Source organism: Megalobrama amblycephala, linkage group LG1 (assembly GCF_018812025.1).
Source record: "Megalobrama amblycephala isolate DHTTF-2021 linkage group LG1, ASM1881202v1, whole genome shotgun sequence".
Lineage (NCBI taxonomy): Eukaryota > Metazoa > Chordata > Actinopteri > Cypriniformes > Xenocyprididae > Megalobrama > Megalobrama amblycephala.
In genome coordinates, this window is record NC_063044.1 from 52116311 (window position 1) to 52132903 (window position 16593).

Genomic DNA, 16593 nt, shown 5'->3' on the forward strand with positions numbered 1-16593 from the left:
TAGTGATCTTAAAATGCATAGTCCTGCTCCTGTTGCTGCTCCTGCTACTGGTCCTACAACTCTGTTAAAAACTGCTGGTCCTGCCATTTCTATTATTATTTCAGCTGCTGCAACTATCAGTGCCATTATTACTGTTAATTTTAATGGTGATTGTTTCCATATATTTGCTAGCAGTGGTGATTGTAGACTTGCCATGCCTTCTCCTGCTGCTGCATTTGCAGATGCTGCTTTGGAGGCTTCTGCACCTGCAACATTTAAAGGAATAGAAACTGGAAAACTGGACATGGAAATATCATCAGTGTTATGGGACATGGACAGAGAGATACTATGAACAGGATGTTTTATTGGCAGGACTGAGCGTAATGGCAGAAAACAGGTGAGCAGACAGTCCAATGATACTTTCCATTAATGGAAAATTACAGATGTGGGGAATCATGGATGGCTGAAGCAAATACCACGCTGGATGGTAGTATGGGGAACTCGCACATGATGGACTCACACATGATTTATAAAGGCCTTGTGAAGCGAAGCAATGCATTTGTGTAAAATATAATGTATTATATCCAGACCGCCTTCTGAAAATTTTTTGTAAAACTCATGAAACTTGCAGTTCACAAAGCTTACGCTATTTCCTACGTCTTCCCTATTCAATACAGAAAAAGTGTAACTGACACGACACCAGTTTATACTTTCTTCGTAACTTGAATACAGAATAATCGGATGCGTCAGGTTATTTATTAATATTTCTCTGATTATATTCATCAGAAAGTCTTATACACCTAAGATGGCTTGAGGGTGAGTAAAGCTTGGGCTAATTTTCATTTGAAAGTGAACTAATCCTTTAACCACTCTCCTCCAACAGTCTGCTATGAGCGAGAGATGGAGAGGAGGAGGGCTAAAGTAAAACCCTGCCCTCTGTTCAATATTCTGTTTCACTTGGAAATACGTCAAAATACTGGAGAAAAATCAGTTGCAACTTCACTTCCACTTTAAATGTGGTTTTATGCGCACTACAGTGATCAGTAATCTGCAGCTATCAGAGTAGTTCAAGCTCTTTTTACCTCTCATAAAGCACAATAATTCAGTAATAGACTTGGAAAAAAGTGCCATAAGTGTTAATGATTGAACATTACAATGATACAAAAATTAACCATGTCATATCCTGTACTCTTTTCTTTATCCTCTAATCACTGTTGTTTAGAGATATGAGGTTATAGTATGAGATGGGTCAAATGACCTAAAACTCTTTTTAGTTGTATTTGTTAAAATTAGTTAATGCACTGTAAGTTAACATGAACAAAATGAACAGCTATTTTTATTAACTAAGGTTAACAAAAATTAACAAATAAAGTAACAAATGGTCAAACTGGGTCCGTGTAACGCTTCACAATTCAAATTTCAGACCACACAATGTAAATGCAAAAATGAAAAATTGAAACCAGACGTTCATTTTTCTTGTTTTTTGGTTAGATCATCAATGGAAATTTGCCAATTTTTCCCCTTTTTTTTCAATTTTACTCTGCTAAATTATGACTTTAGAAACAATCATTTGAATAAATGAAATCTAACCGATTTTCTATTTTTCCATTTTTTGTCTTGTAATTTGAGCCATGGGCTGTACCATTAGCACGGGGGTGTGGCCGCGGACTACCAACATTTCATTGATGTACTGCTTTATTTACACTGCATGCATAATAACTGTGTTAAATATAAGGTAGGCCTAGTCTCGGACACTATATTATATATAATAACTGTTCTAAATATAAGGTAGTCTCGGACTGGCCATCCCGAGCAGTTGGGAAAAGTGAAATCCTGGTGGCTTGGCTGATTTGGCACATTCCAGCTTGTTTGTATTTACTCATTCGTTATTACTTTATTTTATTAATATACAATACCCTTGGTCAGGGGGTGCATTTTACTTGGTAGGCTACTGTAAAACCACGAGATCCCAGTTCATTTTCAGTGGGACAGACAGCAGACGGAGGGCAGCTCGAGCAGCAGCGTGTGCCAAGATCCTTCACTTCAAAATATGAAAGATAAAAAGACTACCGAGCAAAAATATTCAAAAAATTAGCATCATTTAAAAAAATGTAAATTTTTAGCTCTCGTTTTATAGCCTAGCCTACAGTATTTTATATAGGCTAGTTAAGGCACTGTCAAGAGCTATTTGATTTATTTCTGTTCTTATCGAATGCTGGATTCCAGCAGTAATCATTTGGGTACACAACAGGCAATAAATAATAACGAATAAGTCAATAAATAACTAAAAACAAGATGGGCAATATGCCAAATCAAAGTATTTGTATTTATTTATTGAAATCAATAATTGAAAATAAATCACAGTGCTTATGACTTGCAGCATAGATATATCAGATTCGCCTCTACTGTAATGAACAGTTAATAACTGCTCGATTTAAGGGCATTTTAAGTGAATGAGAAGCGTGTGAAGTGCTGAAGCTCAAGCTGGTTGCCATGGTAACAAAGGATGCCCGCTAAAGAAAACATCTGTATTTTTACTGTACAAATATTGTATTACAAACAAGAGCTAAAAACTTAACAATTGTTTGTATATTTTTATTTATTTATTTATTTTGTATATTTTCGCTCGGTAGTCTTTTTATCTTTCGTGCTATGTGAAGGATCTTGGCAAGCGCTGCTCGAGCTGCCCTCTGTTTGCTATCCCACTGAAAATGAACTGGGCTGGGTTTCCCGATAACGTTGTTTCTTAACGCGCTATGATAGACCTTAACTGAAGATGTACCGTTACTAGGCGTGTTCCCCGAACTATCCCTTAGGAGGTTGCTTAAGGTATATCTTCTTAACAAGACCAATGTGCTGATCCTCGAGAAACTGTGTGTAGGCCTACTGTAAACTGAAACTGACTGCCATAACACTGATTGCTGGCCGCTGAAGTCACTGCCATTGTATGATAGGCTGAGCTGTGTCTCATGATCCAAGTTTAGATGTTACGCTTTTTCCATTGGTAGGCCTAAGAGATACAGATCCTCTCATCTCCCTATAATCAGACAATCTCTGATACGATGGACACTTTAGGCTACTATCTCATGAGACAGGACAGAATTTGTAAATGGCGGTGAAACGACAACTGACGCTGGTCCCATCATGACAGTAACAACATGGAGAAAGTAGTACATCCAGATTACATTCATATTACACACACTCATACTATATACATTTTTAGTTGTTGTGAAGTAATTACTTATTTAAAATAAGCACTTACTCGAGGGAGAAGGCGATGGACACTGCCCATGAGTTCTGTCAGAAGACATTTGTCCCTGTTTGTGTTTCAAACCTTTACACACAGCTCACTGTGTTTTGAAATACCTGAAACAAATGTGTAAAATTATTATTATTATTACCTGCATTATAAGTGCGGATCATGCAATTAAAATGATGCACAATCTTTACAATCCTGAGATGAGCGAGGCTTAACCAGTCTGGATAGAGTTGCGCTATCTATACACGTAATTACAAAATTACATATGATCTGTTTTCTCTTCAGAAAATTTGGACTAAACGCTAAATTCATAAGGATTTGTTTTACGAAAGATGAAAAAGCGTACAAAAAACTCAGAACAGAACAGGGACAGAATCTCTCAGGTTTAATTTTTAAAAAAAAATTTGGTTTCGAAGATAAAAAGTCTTACAAGTTTGGAACGTCACGAGTGTGAGTAAATTTTTCATTTTTGGGTGAACAAACCCTTCATTTTATTAGTTCAAAATTAACATGTAATACAAAGCCTTGAACAAATGAAACGTGCATTTCTCTATATGAACACCAATAAGACATTAATAAAAAAAAAAAGCTAAATCATTTAAAGAAGTGTATAAACAGCTAAAAAAAAGAAAAAAAAAAGTCATGTCTCACCTCATGGGATCTATGCGTGGCTTGGGTATGTTAAGAAAAGAAGTCTCCTGATCTTCAGATGTCTTCAGTTGAAGTCTGAAGAGCTCTTGGTTTTTAGTCACATTTATATTGCAATTTTTCAGGAAATGTTCCCTGAACGCATTTTTGTTCTGATTACAATCTATGAACCTGTCATCCTCACCCACTTCCTCCTGGGTTTTAATTTGATTTCTGTCATAGTTTATGCCATGGGGAATTTAAAAATACATCCGTGAGTAAGTTTATCCAGCCCAGAGTATGTTAACCATGAACACACAAGACATTCTCAACAAAACAGACGAATTGATGAGTCACCATAGAAACAGACGCTAAGAAAAAGCATGCCATACTAATTCCTTCTTTCTGGCTGCAAAAGTCTAGATTAAGTCTTATTATTGTAGAATTATGCAGCACGTACTGAACTGATTGTTGCTATAATGTTTTGTTCCTATAACACAAATTTACATAACATACTAAATAGTTTGAAATGATTATTATGCTCCTATTTCTTTTTGAAGTACATGGGCCATTTTCATCATTTAAAGCTAAGTGGAAATGATAGCCTTTCCCAGATTTTTGTTGAACTTCACCTGAACTCAGAACTACAGCGCTTATTATTTACAAATCATTTAAATAAAACTGTAAAACCTGTAGGCTACAAATACTAGAAATTGTGAATATAAATCATTTGGGATCATGTGCACATTAACATTGTCCATTTCATTTATCTATACTGTAACTTTTATGTCATTTTGGTTGCTTGGCTGTTTCTTTATGAAGGTCCAGAAATTGTCAAGTTTTTCATCAGGTGTCTTTTTCACTACATTGCTGTCTTGACGGCAGCCACTCGCTGCATTGATGATCGTGGTTTCGAGTATTGATACATCTGCCCTCAACAGGAAACACAAGAATGTGCAGTAATCTCAGACAATTTAATCCAGATATTTTAATCCAATCTGCAAATTAATTTGAAGAACCAAATTAGCCAGAGTTTAATTATCACGATTAGAAGATCTGGCATCGGTCAAGATGTATTAAGTGAGGTACAAAAAAAAAAAACGACCCTGAGAAATGTGACCCTGAAAAATGACCCTGAGAAATGTGACAATAATGATGTGAAAAGCCAACAAAATTTAAAATGTTCCCTTTGGAGGATGCATTCCAAGATAGGAAGGCATCAAGGCACATCCGAATCCAATGTTAGCTTCACTTACTGTCTCCTGAGATACCTTCATCTGATCGATGCCTTTGATATCCCACAATCCTGTGTTTCATTCAGTGACAGTTGAGCTAGAAAAAGAAAGATTGTGTTTGAAAGTGGTGTTTTGGCATTTTCCACTTCTGATGCCATAGACAAATTTTCTGACTTTCCGTGCTTCTACTGTTATACCATAGGGGGCGCTATTACGCATCTTCTGAACAAGTACAGTATCTCCGGATCAAAACACAGGGGAAGAAGAAGCAGAAACAAGCAATAGCTTATGTAAGTACATGCATATGTAAAATAACATGATAATGAACATTAAACAGCATTTAAATCGAAATTGCCTAAAGTTACTGAATTAAATGTCTATCCAGGAAGTGGTATAGGATTGTTCAGGGGTGTTGATGAGTGTGGTCTACTCTATATATGTTTTGATCATCATTCTGGATCAGATCCGGGTGTAGTTCTATGATAAAAATGCAATTTTCTCAGCTTTTTGTGCAAAATGATTTTTTTTAAAGAAACTTTAAAAACCTACGTTAAAGTGTTGAAGAAAAAATAATGCATGAAGCTAGAATAAAAGTTTTTTTTTTTTTTTTTTTTTTTTTTAAGCAGAGGCTCTGTTCTTTCTTTTGATGTTCTGGGGGCCATGAAAGTTTTGTGAAAATGATTTAAAAAAAAAAAAAAAAAATTGCTGGTGTTGGCATCAGGCAATTTTTTTTTTTTTTTCAAAAATGCTTGTGGGCCATTCAGAGATAAGAAAAGAAGTCACCGAATGTCTTCAGTTGAATTCTCAAGCCCTTGGGGTTTTTTGTCATTTTTGTAATATTATTTTTCAGGAAATAAAATGTAAAGCATTTTTGTTCTGAGTACAATCTATAAACCTGTTTATAAACCGCACCCACTACCTCATTTGTTTATCATTTTTTGTGAATGTTAAGTTTTACCTTTTTTTTTTTTTTTTTTTTTTTTAACCACAATTTTAACCAGAAAGACCACAATTAGATTTTCTCCCCTAAATCGTGCAGCATTTGTTGCTCCTGTTACCCAGCTGACAGATTTTTGTTTTAAGCACTCTTCAAATTCTCCAAGATATTCTTCAAATATTCAGTGTTGGTTCTGGGAATGTAAAAAATGTCCAGGTTTTTGATGTTAGAGGAACTTCTTTCAACCTAATTTGATTAACAAATCAACTTTCTAGGAATGTTGATTTGTAACATTCCAAAAACATAAAAATGTCCAGTTTCCTCAATGTTAGTAGAATGTTATTTAAAGTATGATGTTCCTGAAACATTCTTTCAATCATTCAAACACCTGCTGTGAACAAGCACTGAAAGAAAGAGAAATATAAGATCACAAATTACAACTTTCTTCAGCCACAGCCTTAGATGAAGTGAAGATAAAAGACATGATCTGAGTAAACAACACCACAAACAGCATTACCACTTATTACTAACCAGATTGAAATGTGAAAGAATTCAAGTTAACACTTTTTTTTTTTTTTTTTTTAATGTGCACATTATGTTTTTTTTTTTTGGCTCCTATTCATCTTCACACATGTATGTCTTTGAGGTCTTTGTACACAGTTTTCCTTTGAGGTGTTTTCAAGTAAATCACATACACCAATTATTAGAGGATGGGGCATGATCAAGCGGTAGAAATTTGACAACCCTTAACAAATTTATTGTGGTTACACTCGTGACAATTCAGTGCTGCATCTTCACAAAATTCTATCATTTGTATACGTTTATAAGCCTTGCCAGTATAAAAACTGAAGCAATTTTAAATTGTTCAAGTGCAACATGATGCGAAAGAGAACTCAATCTGAGGGCTGTTTCATAAAAGACGCTAAGAAAAGTGGGGATTAAACTCCAACACCTGACTTGAATGAACCTAACAACCTAATAAGCGGTTTCATAAAAGGTAACTGAAGATCACGCAATCCCTCTAATTTGATCCAGGTTTACCAAGTCAAGATAATACGCATACACACTTTTCTTAAGCAGCCCTAGTGGTCGATCATGGATCAAATCGATCCACCATAGCAAACAGCATGTTTTGTGCTGTTTTATGCATTTGAGACAAAACAAATTAATATCCGCAGCTCCTGACAATACATTGAGGTCTTATGAAGCAAAACAATCAGTCTGTGAAAAACTGAACAGCATTATTAACTGTAATTGACAGCCTCCGCAAACGGTCCTGAGTGAGTTCACGGCAGTCTGGGGCATGAATATTCTGTGGCATAACTGGAAACTGTTATGTTTTTTTAATATCATTATTAGGATATACACATTAAAAATAACTTCACATTTAGTGACAAACTAATTATGCAAAACAGATGTTTTTAGTTTACTGTGGATCAACAAATACATTTTCAATCAATAATTTATTACGTTAAAGGATTAGTTCACTTTTAAATAAACTTTTCCTGATAATTTACTCACCCCCATGTCATCCAAGATGTCCATGTCTTTCTTTCTTCAGTCGAAAAGAAATTAAAGTTTTTGATGAAAACATTCCAGGATTTTTCTCCTTATAGTGGACTTGAATGGGCACTTGCTTCTGGAGGGCGCAGAAATCTAAAGTAGTGAGTTTAGGTATAGTGGTGCAGAGCCAGTGGTTGTTAGGCAAACATTAGAGCCTCGAATTTATGCAGAACAAGAGCTTGGACAAGAATTTGTGTGGAATGCTCCAATAGGAAGGGTCTAATCTTCCTAATGTTGTACAAGGCAAATCTGCAGGAGTAGAAATATGATCTGTGAAGCTTAAACAATCATCCATCACCACTTCAAGGTTCCTGGCGGTTCTGGAAGGAGGTATGGTTGACGAACCAAGTTGAATAGAGAGCTTGTGATGAAGTGTTGGGTTGGCTGAGACCACAAGTAGTTCTGTCTTTGCTAGGTTGAGTTGAAGGTGGTGGTCCTTCATCCAGGCAGAAATATGCTGTTCTACTAACATTGAAACTGGACATTTTAATGTTCTTGGAATGTTACAAATCAACGTTCTTAGAAATCAAAATAAGTTGAAAGAATGTTTAAGGAACAAGGATTCATACCTTTTAAATGTTTAAAACAACATCTAGCATAAAAAAACTGGACACTTTACATTCCCAGAGCCAACACTGAATATTTGGAGAATGTTCTTAAAACAAAAATCTGTAAGCTGGGTATCAGGAGCAACAAAGGCTGTGCGATTTAGGGGACAAATCTAATTGTGATCTTTCTGGTTAAAATTGCAGTAAAAAAAAAAAGAAAAAAAGAAAAAAGGTAAAATATAACATTCACAACAAATGATAAAGCAAAACATAGGAGGAAGTGTTTAGGAGGAGGAGGTTTATAGATTGTACTCAGAACAAAAAACACTTTCAATATAGCATTTCCTGAAAAATAATCTTAAGAAAACCCCAAAGGGCTTGAGAATTCAACTGAACACATTCAGTGACTTCTTTTCTTATTTCTGAATGCCCCACAAGCATTTTTGGGAAAAAAAAAAAAAAAAAAAAATTGCCTAATGCCAACACCAGCATTTTTGATCATTTTCATGAAAAACTTTCATGACCCCCGGAATATCAAAAGAAAAAACAGAGCCTCTGCTCTAAAAAACTTTTATTCTAGCTTTTATTCAACACTTTAATGTGGGTTTTTAAAGTTTCATTAAAAAAAATCATTTTGCACAAAAAGCTGAGAAAAAGCTTTGTCATAGAACTATGTCCGGATCAGATTCAGAATGATGATCAAAACATATATAGAGTAGACCATATTCATCAACACCCCCAAAGCTTGCACAATCCTACACCACTTCCTGGATAGACATTTAATTCATTTACTTTAGGCAGTTTCGATTTATATGCTGTTTAAAGGTGCCCTAGAACATGTTTTTAAAAGATGTAATATAAGTCTAAGGTGTCCCCTGAATGTGTCTGTGAAGTTTCAGCTCAAAATACCCCATAGATTTTTTTAAATTAATTTTTTTAACTGCCTATTTTGGGGCATCATTATAAATGAGCCGATTTATGCTGTGCGGCCCCTTTAAATCTCGTGCTCCATGCCCCAAAAGCTCACGCTTGCCTTAAACAACATAAAAAGAAGTTCACACAGCTAATATAACCCTCAAAATGGATCTTTACAAAGTGTTCATCATGCATGCAGCATGTATGCGTCGGATTATGTGAGTATTGTATACTGTTATATTGTTTACATTGATTCTGAATGAATTTGAGGCTGTGCTCCGTGGCTAACGGCTAATGCTACACTGTTGGAAAGACTTATAAAGAATGAAGTTGTGTTTATGAATTATACAGACTGCAAGTGTTTAAAAATGAAAATAGCGACGGCTCTTGTCTCAGTTAATACAGTAATAAACGATGGTAACTTTAACCACATTTAACAGTACATTAGCAACATGCTAACGAAACATTTAGAAAGACAATTTACAAATATCACTAAAAATATCATGATATCATGGATCATGTCAGTTATCATTGCTGTAACGTCTGGACCAATCAGCCACACAATTATTCATTGTATTTAATGAATTACCCATAAACTCACTCTCACTATCAAAGTTCTCTGAACTCATCCCCCTAAAACTGTAACCAGCATCCCAATGTTGCTAGCACACAGGCCAACCTAGGTGTCCTGTTACCGTTATATGGTACTTTTATGATCCAGAAGAATTCTGGAGAGACTAGTGACTCATTCTTCCTGAGAAGGACAAATAAACTCTCTTAATCCTATGTATTCTCTATATAACCACTTGGGAAATGTATAAACATGTATCCAATTTTCCCATCTCATGACTTTCCTTTTATAGGCTTTATTCTATGTATTAATTCTCTCTTTTGAACTATTTTGGTATTAATGTTCCATAGTTGCAAATGTATAGTTAACTGAGATCACATTGGCAGCATGTTTGGTATCTACGGACTCCAACTTTAATTTCCTATTTGGTAATTTATGTTACATGTTACTAACTCTGTGACATGTTAGAATTATAGGAAGCTAGAAGGTTATTCTCTCATTCATCCAATCCAGTGTCTTATGCTAATATCTTGCTACAGAACAAAGACTCGTAAAACTTCCCTCTGAAAGGGGAACTCCTTATTGGCTCAGACACCTCAAGAGGGTGTGACATCTTCACCCCTTATATTCACTGATCACAAGGAACCCCCTCTCTTCCTGCTCGTCCTCCTCTTCTTTTCTTTTACTGACAAATGCTGACGTCAAGATGATGCTGTAAGAAGCTAGAAGCTTCTAAGGAACCCCAAGCTTGTGCCAGGCCTCGGCCTAGACCTTCCATTCACCAAAGATCCTCTGAATCCAACTGGTTCTCTTTCATCAAGACAATATCAGCAAAGATTCAACGGAAGCCTCCACAAATTGCATCAGGACAGTTTTAATTCAACTTGGAGAGACATGCAAGTATCAAACTTAGTCTCATTATCGGATACATTGAGTATCCTTACCCCTTTGAAAGAAGGGCCTGTTAAAACTAAACTGATGGTTTGCTCAAGGCTGTTGATCTGCTGAAATGTACAACAATGCTGTAACCTCTTGCTTCCTGTACTCTGCTTTAGCCCTCTCTCTCTTGGTAAACTGTATGCATGTATGTGTGTGAATGTTAGAGTAGTTTAAGTGTTTAGTCTAGTTAATAAAGTCTTGTTCATGTCACACGTAAGGTTGTCTGTGTTTTGCGCTCATATACAGGAGTCCCTATTCATGTCGGTCCTGACTACAGGCTTTTAGTAGAATAAGATTGTTATTTCCCATAACCTGGAAATGAACATTTCTTAGAATTAATAAACAATTAACACTGTGTGTTCATTGAACAACAGGTTAATTGATTGTAATATTAATTTTATTACATTCAGTTAATTTTATTAACTGATTAAAATATTAATAATTAATTATAACTAGTTATGATTAATTATTCATATTTATTTTGAGCTAATTTGCTACAAATGGTGGAGAATGCGGGCAAAGAGAGGAGAAAGCCTTTCCTATTTGTGAATTCCCTAAAGGGGAGTGCTTCTTGGTAAGCAGAATGCCAACTGATTGACACTACTTAATCTTAAATTACAATTGAATGTTGTTCAATTAAATTTAAAAATAAGTGTATGAAATAAGGGAGGCTTGGGTGTGTGTGTGTATGTTATTGCCAGCCAATAACATACAGGACACAGGACTAAGAGTGAATAGAATACAGCATTAAGTAATACAAGGGAAAGAATTTCCGAAGTAAATAAAGCAAAATAAATAACAAAAAAAAAAAAAAAAAAAAAAAAACAATTACTAATAAAATAAAATAAAATAAAATAAATAAAATAATAACTCAAGAGAAAGAGAGGGAGAAGAACAAACAAAACTGAGTTAAACCAAAGAAGTAGAATGGAGTAACATAAAATAAAAATAGAATAGAATAGAATAGAATAAATCTGTGACCCAAGGAACCAAGGAGAGGAAAGGACACACAGATGGCAGGGAATCGACTTCCGGATCCGTCCACAAGGGGGAGCACTTCCAGGAAGTGAATTCTCTGGTTGGAAGGGCAACTTAATCTAAATTAAAAATTTAAAACGTGTTTAAACCAAATTTAAATAAGTAAACCACCTTCCGAAAACGATTGAAAAGCATAACCATCAACAAACAGTTATAACAGCAACGTTGAAGTAGTCACGGGGGAATTTGGAGACAATTCAGTTCAAAGTACGGAGAGCAGCTTTAACTCAGAACGTCCACACGGTGGCATTACTGAGTCCACACAACAATGAAATAGGGAGGGGTGCCCCACCTGGACAGACTGCCCTCTGGCGTCTGGTCAGCGTTACTGCATCCACCTCCGTGATATTTTAAATTAGCGTTTCAACTGATCTAACTGCACATATCACATATACAAACTCTTTTTAAAATCTCGGCGGATTCTTCTGTGCCAGTTCACTGGACTGATGCAACTTTTTATCACAAGTATACAACTTTGGAAACTCGGGGTTTAGTGACCCCCTGTTTGCGCAAATTTTAATGCACAACAATGTAACTGCAGGATAATTCGCTGCTGTTATTAGTCACGCTGGATCAGGGCGTTTTTCGACTAGCTCTAACTTTACAAGTCAAATCGGATAAAGCAGGTAAACTGTTTTCAGATTAGACTTGTATTTGGTAACGTATTTTGGGTAGCTAGTCCAATTAGTTACCAAGGGAGCGAGACGCTATTTTTGAATCATTGGACGACACAAATAATTCAATTAAAATAGCGGCAGATAAGGCCTTTTGCAGAGATTAAATAGGAAACTCGCTATAAAATCTCGTTTCAGAACACGCTTAATGACGATCAATTCGTTTCATTCAAGCGGAAATTAATATTAAAACTGTATTGCAAAAGACTGTCGCCCTTTTGCATACGAGTCTGAATATTAATGAACTGCAGTTTCACGATCACCCAAAGCTAGGCCTGCAGTGTTTTTAGACACAACAGCAGCTTGTTAACGGTGCGTAGAGTGAGGACTCGTGCGTCTTCTCACTGAATAAAGCGCGCATGTACATTAAATCACACACAAATTATTCTACCTTGCTCTTTACCAAAAACCAAGTTTAAAACGATGCTCGCGAATACTCCACCAAATAAATGTAGCGATGTACAGTTATTAATCAATTTATGGATGAAATATGAATATCATAATTCAGAAAGCTTTATGACGTTCATATATCGACCCAACGGGGAATTAAACATATATGGTGAATTAACTACAACGAATTATAATCAATCACATATATCATGCAACGTCAACTGGCGGCCCGCGGGCCAAATCCGGCCCGCCAGAGATTTCCATCCGGCCCCCAGAATAATACTGAATTCAGGAATAGCCTTGTAAGAGGAAAAAGTTTAGGGCTGGTCCGAATACCATTTTTTGAGCTTCGAAGCTTCGGTAGTAATGAACATCGACTCTTCGGAGAGAGGGGCTCAACATATTTTTCTCTCTAATAAAGGCAGGAATCTGTGTCTGAATGTCCGTTTGCATTTTTATTATTTCGAGAACCGTTCATCCAATCGACTTCACAAGGCAGTGCAGTGTCGCATTTGGTGCAATATAGATGGACACGCGAGACGTGACACATTCAGAATTAATAAACTTTTAGTAAACTACAGTCAGAACAGCGCGAGCGGGAAGCGGCGCACCTCACGCGGGCAGGGCTTATGCTCCGAGAACGGACACTGCACTAGTGATATAAAAACGCACACACACAGGTCTGTTAAATTAAGCAATACTCTTAAGGTAGTCTAATATTTTTCTGACTAACAAATTGGCAAAGTAAGGGTAGATTTATATAAAGAAAAACGAAATTTAAATAAAGAAAAAACGAAATTTATATAAAGAAAAATGAAATTTAAATAAAGAAAAAACGAAATTTAAATAAAGAAAAACGAAATTAAGTTAAATTAAAAACGAGATTAATTTAGATTGATAATAATGGGTAAAAAATGCTAATACATTTTGTTTCTATTATTCTATTTTCCACAATGTCAAAGCAACAAAACACAAGCTCAGACATGCACTTCGGTCCATACAAACTCCGCTGTTCTGCGCTCTAGCCAGAGAACACTCCCGTTGCTGGAACACGCGTCGGTTCTATTTCTAGCATGCACGCGTTTTCCGCGTGGCTCGAGCGCGCCTGAGACGCGTGTCTCAGTGTGCAAACTCCAACCTGTTAAAGGCAGGGTAGGTAAGAAATTTTGTTCCAAATTTGTTTAAACTTTCTATATATATACATGCATAATTAAAATGTAAGAACTCTGATAAAAAGAGTATAAAAATCGAGTGACTCTAGACCGTTTAATCTGTATTAAACACAGCTCATTATTTCCATCCGGGACGAAACATAGGATTGGCTTAGGCGGCTGTCACTCTCTCGCAACCATGGCAACCACCCTTTTGCCACACATGACCTGCCCACTTGCGCGCGCACGTTTGATTTGGGGAATCCAAGAGGCATGGGCCGTTTCTCAAAACCAAGTTCGCAAACTTCGGACTCACGTCCTTGGTAGTTGGGACTTGGCAAGTTCGACTCAGGAGAACAAACTCCAGTGGACGGGAGAACACAAGTCCTGTGATTCTGCAAATGGAACAGCAGCGTTCTTGATAACGTCACTCAGCTCGCTCTGGCTTCGGTTATCTCTTTAATATATGTTTTAGCCAACAATAAAACGAAATATGTTATAAAACACTCTGCCTCTTTTCGTTTTATTTAAAAAACAAACAAAAACATATTAATAGTCTCAGGCAACGAGTGATTAATTATCTGCAATGTCTGCTTATATGTATAACAAAACGAAATATTAAACAACCCTGCCTCAAAATACCTAAATATTAAATGTAATATTATTTGTGCATACTCTGATTATCTTCACTGAAATTAAATGAAATAGGATATAACAAAACAAACCATTTGTTTTATGTCAGTTTCAATGATCAATAATACCCATTATAAAAGGTAAGAATATACAATAAGAAATAAAGCAAACAATTCAGTCAAGCGTACAAAATCAGCGCTTTACTAGGATACAAAAGTTAAATAGCCATATAAAGTTATGAAACGTCACGTTGCCCTCAGCCAAAACGGAGCCAGCGGCAAACGTCAGAAGGACTAGCCGAGGTAAGGCTGCTCTCGGCTGGGTACATGAGCGCTGAGCGTCCGGTGATCGCCTGGATCTCACAACTCCGACAACGTCAGATCAAATTGTCAGAAAGGCGCTATCTTTATCAATAAACCACAAATTTGAGCTTTAAACCTGCACATTTTCGCCTAAAAAACTCTTAAAACTACATATCATGACATAATAACAGTAATATGTTTAAATTATGCGGGTTTTCTCCTTTTCTATTGACGCTTGCTGGTTAGTGCGAGATGCATTCTGGGATACCTGGCTCTCTCAAGTCTGCACAAGTCACCTCTCGATGCATCCTCGATAAAAGGGGCGGATCAAGAACACATCCGGGATTTGAACTGAACTTGGCTAGATGTGAACTTTGAATTGGAACAGTACTTGGACAGCGACTGATGACGTTTCACAAGTCCACAAGAACAAAAGTACAGACAAGTAACTTACGCATATTGAGAAACGGCCATGGATCCTAGGAATACCAAAACAATGGCAGAGAAACAGCAAGCTAAATTCACAGTATCGGCCTATGCAGTTAGTGAAGGCAAACCAGGCAAAAAAAGGAAGACAGTAACAGTACAAGAAAAGGCAATGAACAAAAAGTCTTTGGATAAACAAAGAAATAAAACGCGAGTTAATATCGGCGTGGCTTTCCAGCGATGGCGAGAACTGAGGGAACTCAAGGGGCTGAAAAGTGACTCCTTGATGGCTTTATTTCTGCTGGACAGGTAAATCTTTCTTTTTGTATTTTGATCATACATATTTTTTTGTTTATTTTTTCATGAAGCATGTGTCATTAGCACACGTAGCTGCGTAATATAGCTAACATAACATTACTTAGCGAGCCGTAGTAGAGACGATAAATAATGATAGGTATAGTGTTGAATTGTGCATAATTTTACCCTCTGTCTAAGTCTTTTACCATGTTCACCTGCAAGTTTACCTGCACGTTTTTTTTCGCCTTTGTTTTGTTTTTATATTCTCTACCTATGTTTACTGATGTCTTTATCTTGTATCTGTGTGTGTCGTACACACTTTGTTGTATGTGTGTGTTATTATTTTGTGTCTGCAATGCAGTTGTGAGTTGATATTTGAGTGTATGTTACTCTGTTGATCTGTAGAACAACGTATATGTTATGAATCTTCCACGAAATTCATCTTCATCACAGTGTAAATGATGGTAATGGAAAAACGTGTATCATGCAACCTGTTTTTAGCTTTGCCTTATAGATATGGCGTTATTTTACTGTCAATTGTCGAGAGCACATTACTGTGACGCGAGAGCATATCAATGTAATGCGCGAGCGCAAATCTGTCCGCTCGCGCGCGGATTTCCTCTGCTCTCGCGCAAATCTGTCCGCTCGCGCGCGGATTTCCTTTGCTCTCGCGCAAATCTGGATGCACGCGCTCAAATATACAGTGCTCTCTTATGAACTGCCTCTCCTCTCGCTCAGATATTGCGTGTGCACGCTCAAACTGTTTCCTGCGCGCTCAAACTGCACATGTGGCGCTCACGAATCTCTCCGTGCTCTTGCAGAAATTAATTTGCTTTTGGATTAAACGCTGTCAAAAGTTATAAACCAATCAGAAGAGACGACTGATCCATGAAAATGCTACATGGAATCTTATTGGCTGAGAGTGAACTGCGCCTGGAATTCTTTCGACAAAGATATGTATTTTATTTATTCACAATTTAATAATATTTATCAAATGTAACCTAGTCTAACTGCATCACATTACAGGTCAAACCCCTATTTATCTAAACAAACAAACAAAAAATGTTTCTTAAAGTTATTGTGGTCATACGTTTTGTGTTGAATTTTTT

The 16593-nt window shown here is 36.5% G+C and overlaps 1 long non-coding RNA gene across 1 annotated transcript; it reads right to left on the reverse strand.

Annotated features, from left to right (window-relative positions):
* On the reverse strand, positions 1 to 4400 carry LOC125274291. The gene is made up of 3 exons (XR_007186229.1): positions 3890 to 4400; positions 3242 to 3345; positions 1 to 245 (listed from the first exon to the last, which is right to left on the reverse strand). It is a non-coding gene; the product is annotated as an uncharacterized LOC125274291 (long non-coding RNA).
* Positions 4401 to 16593: the final 12193 nt, after the last annotated feature.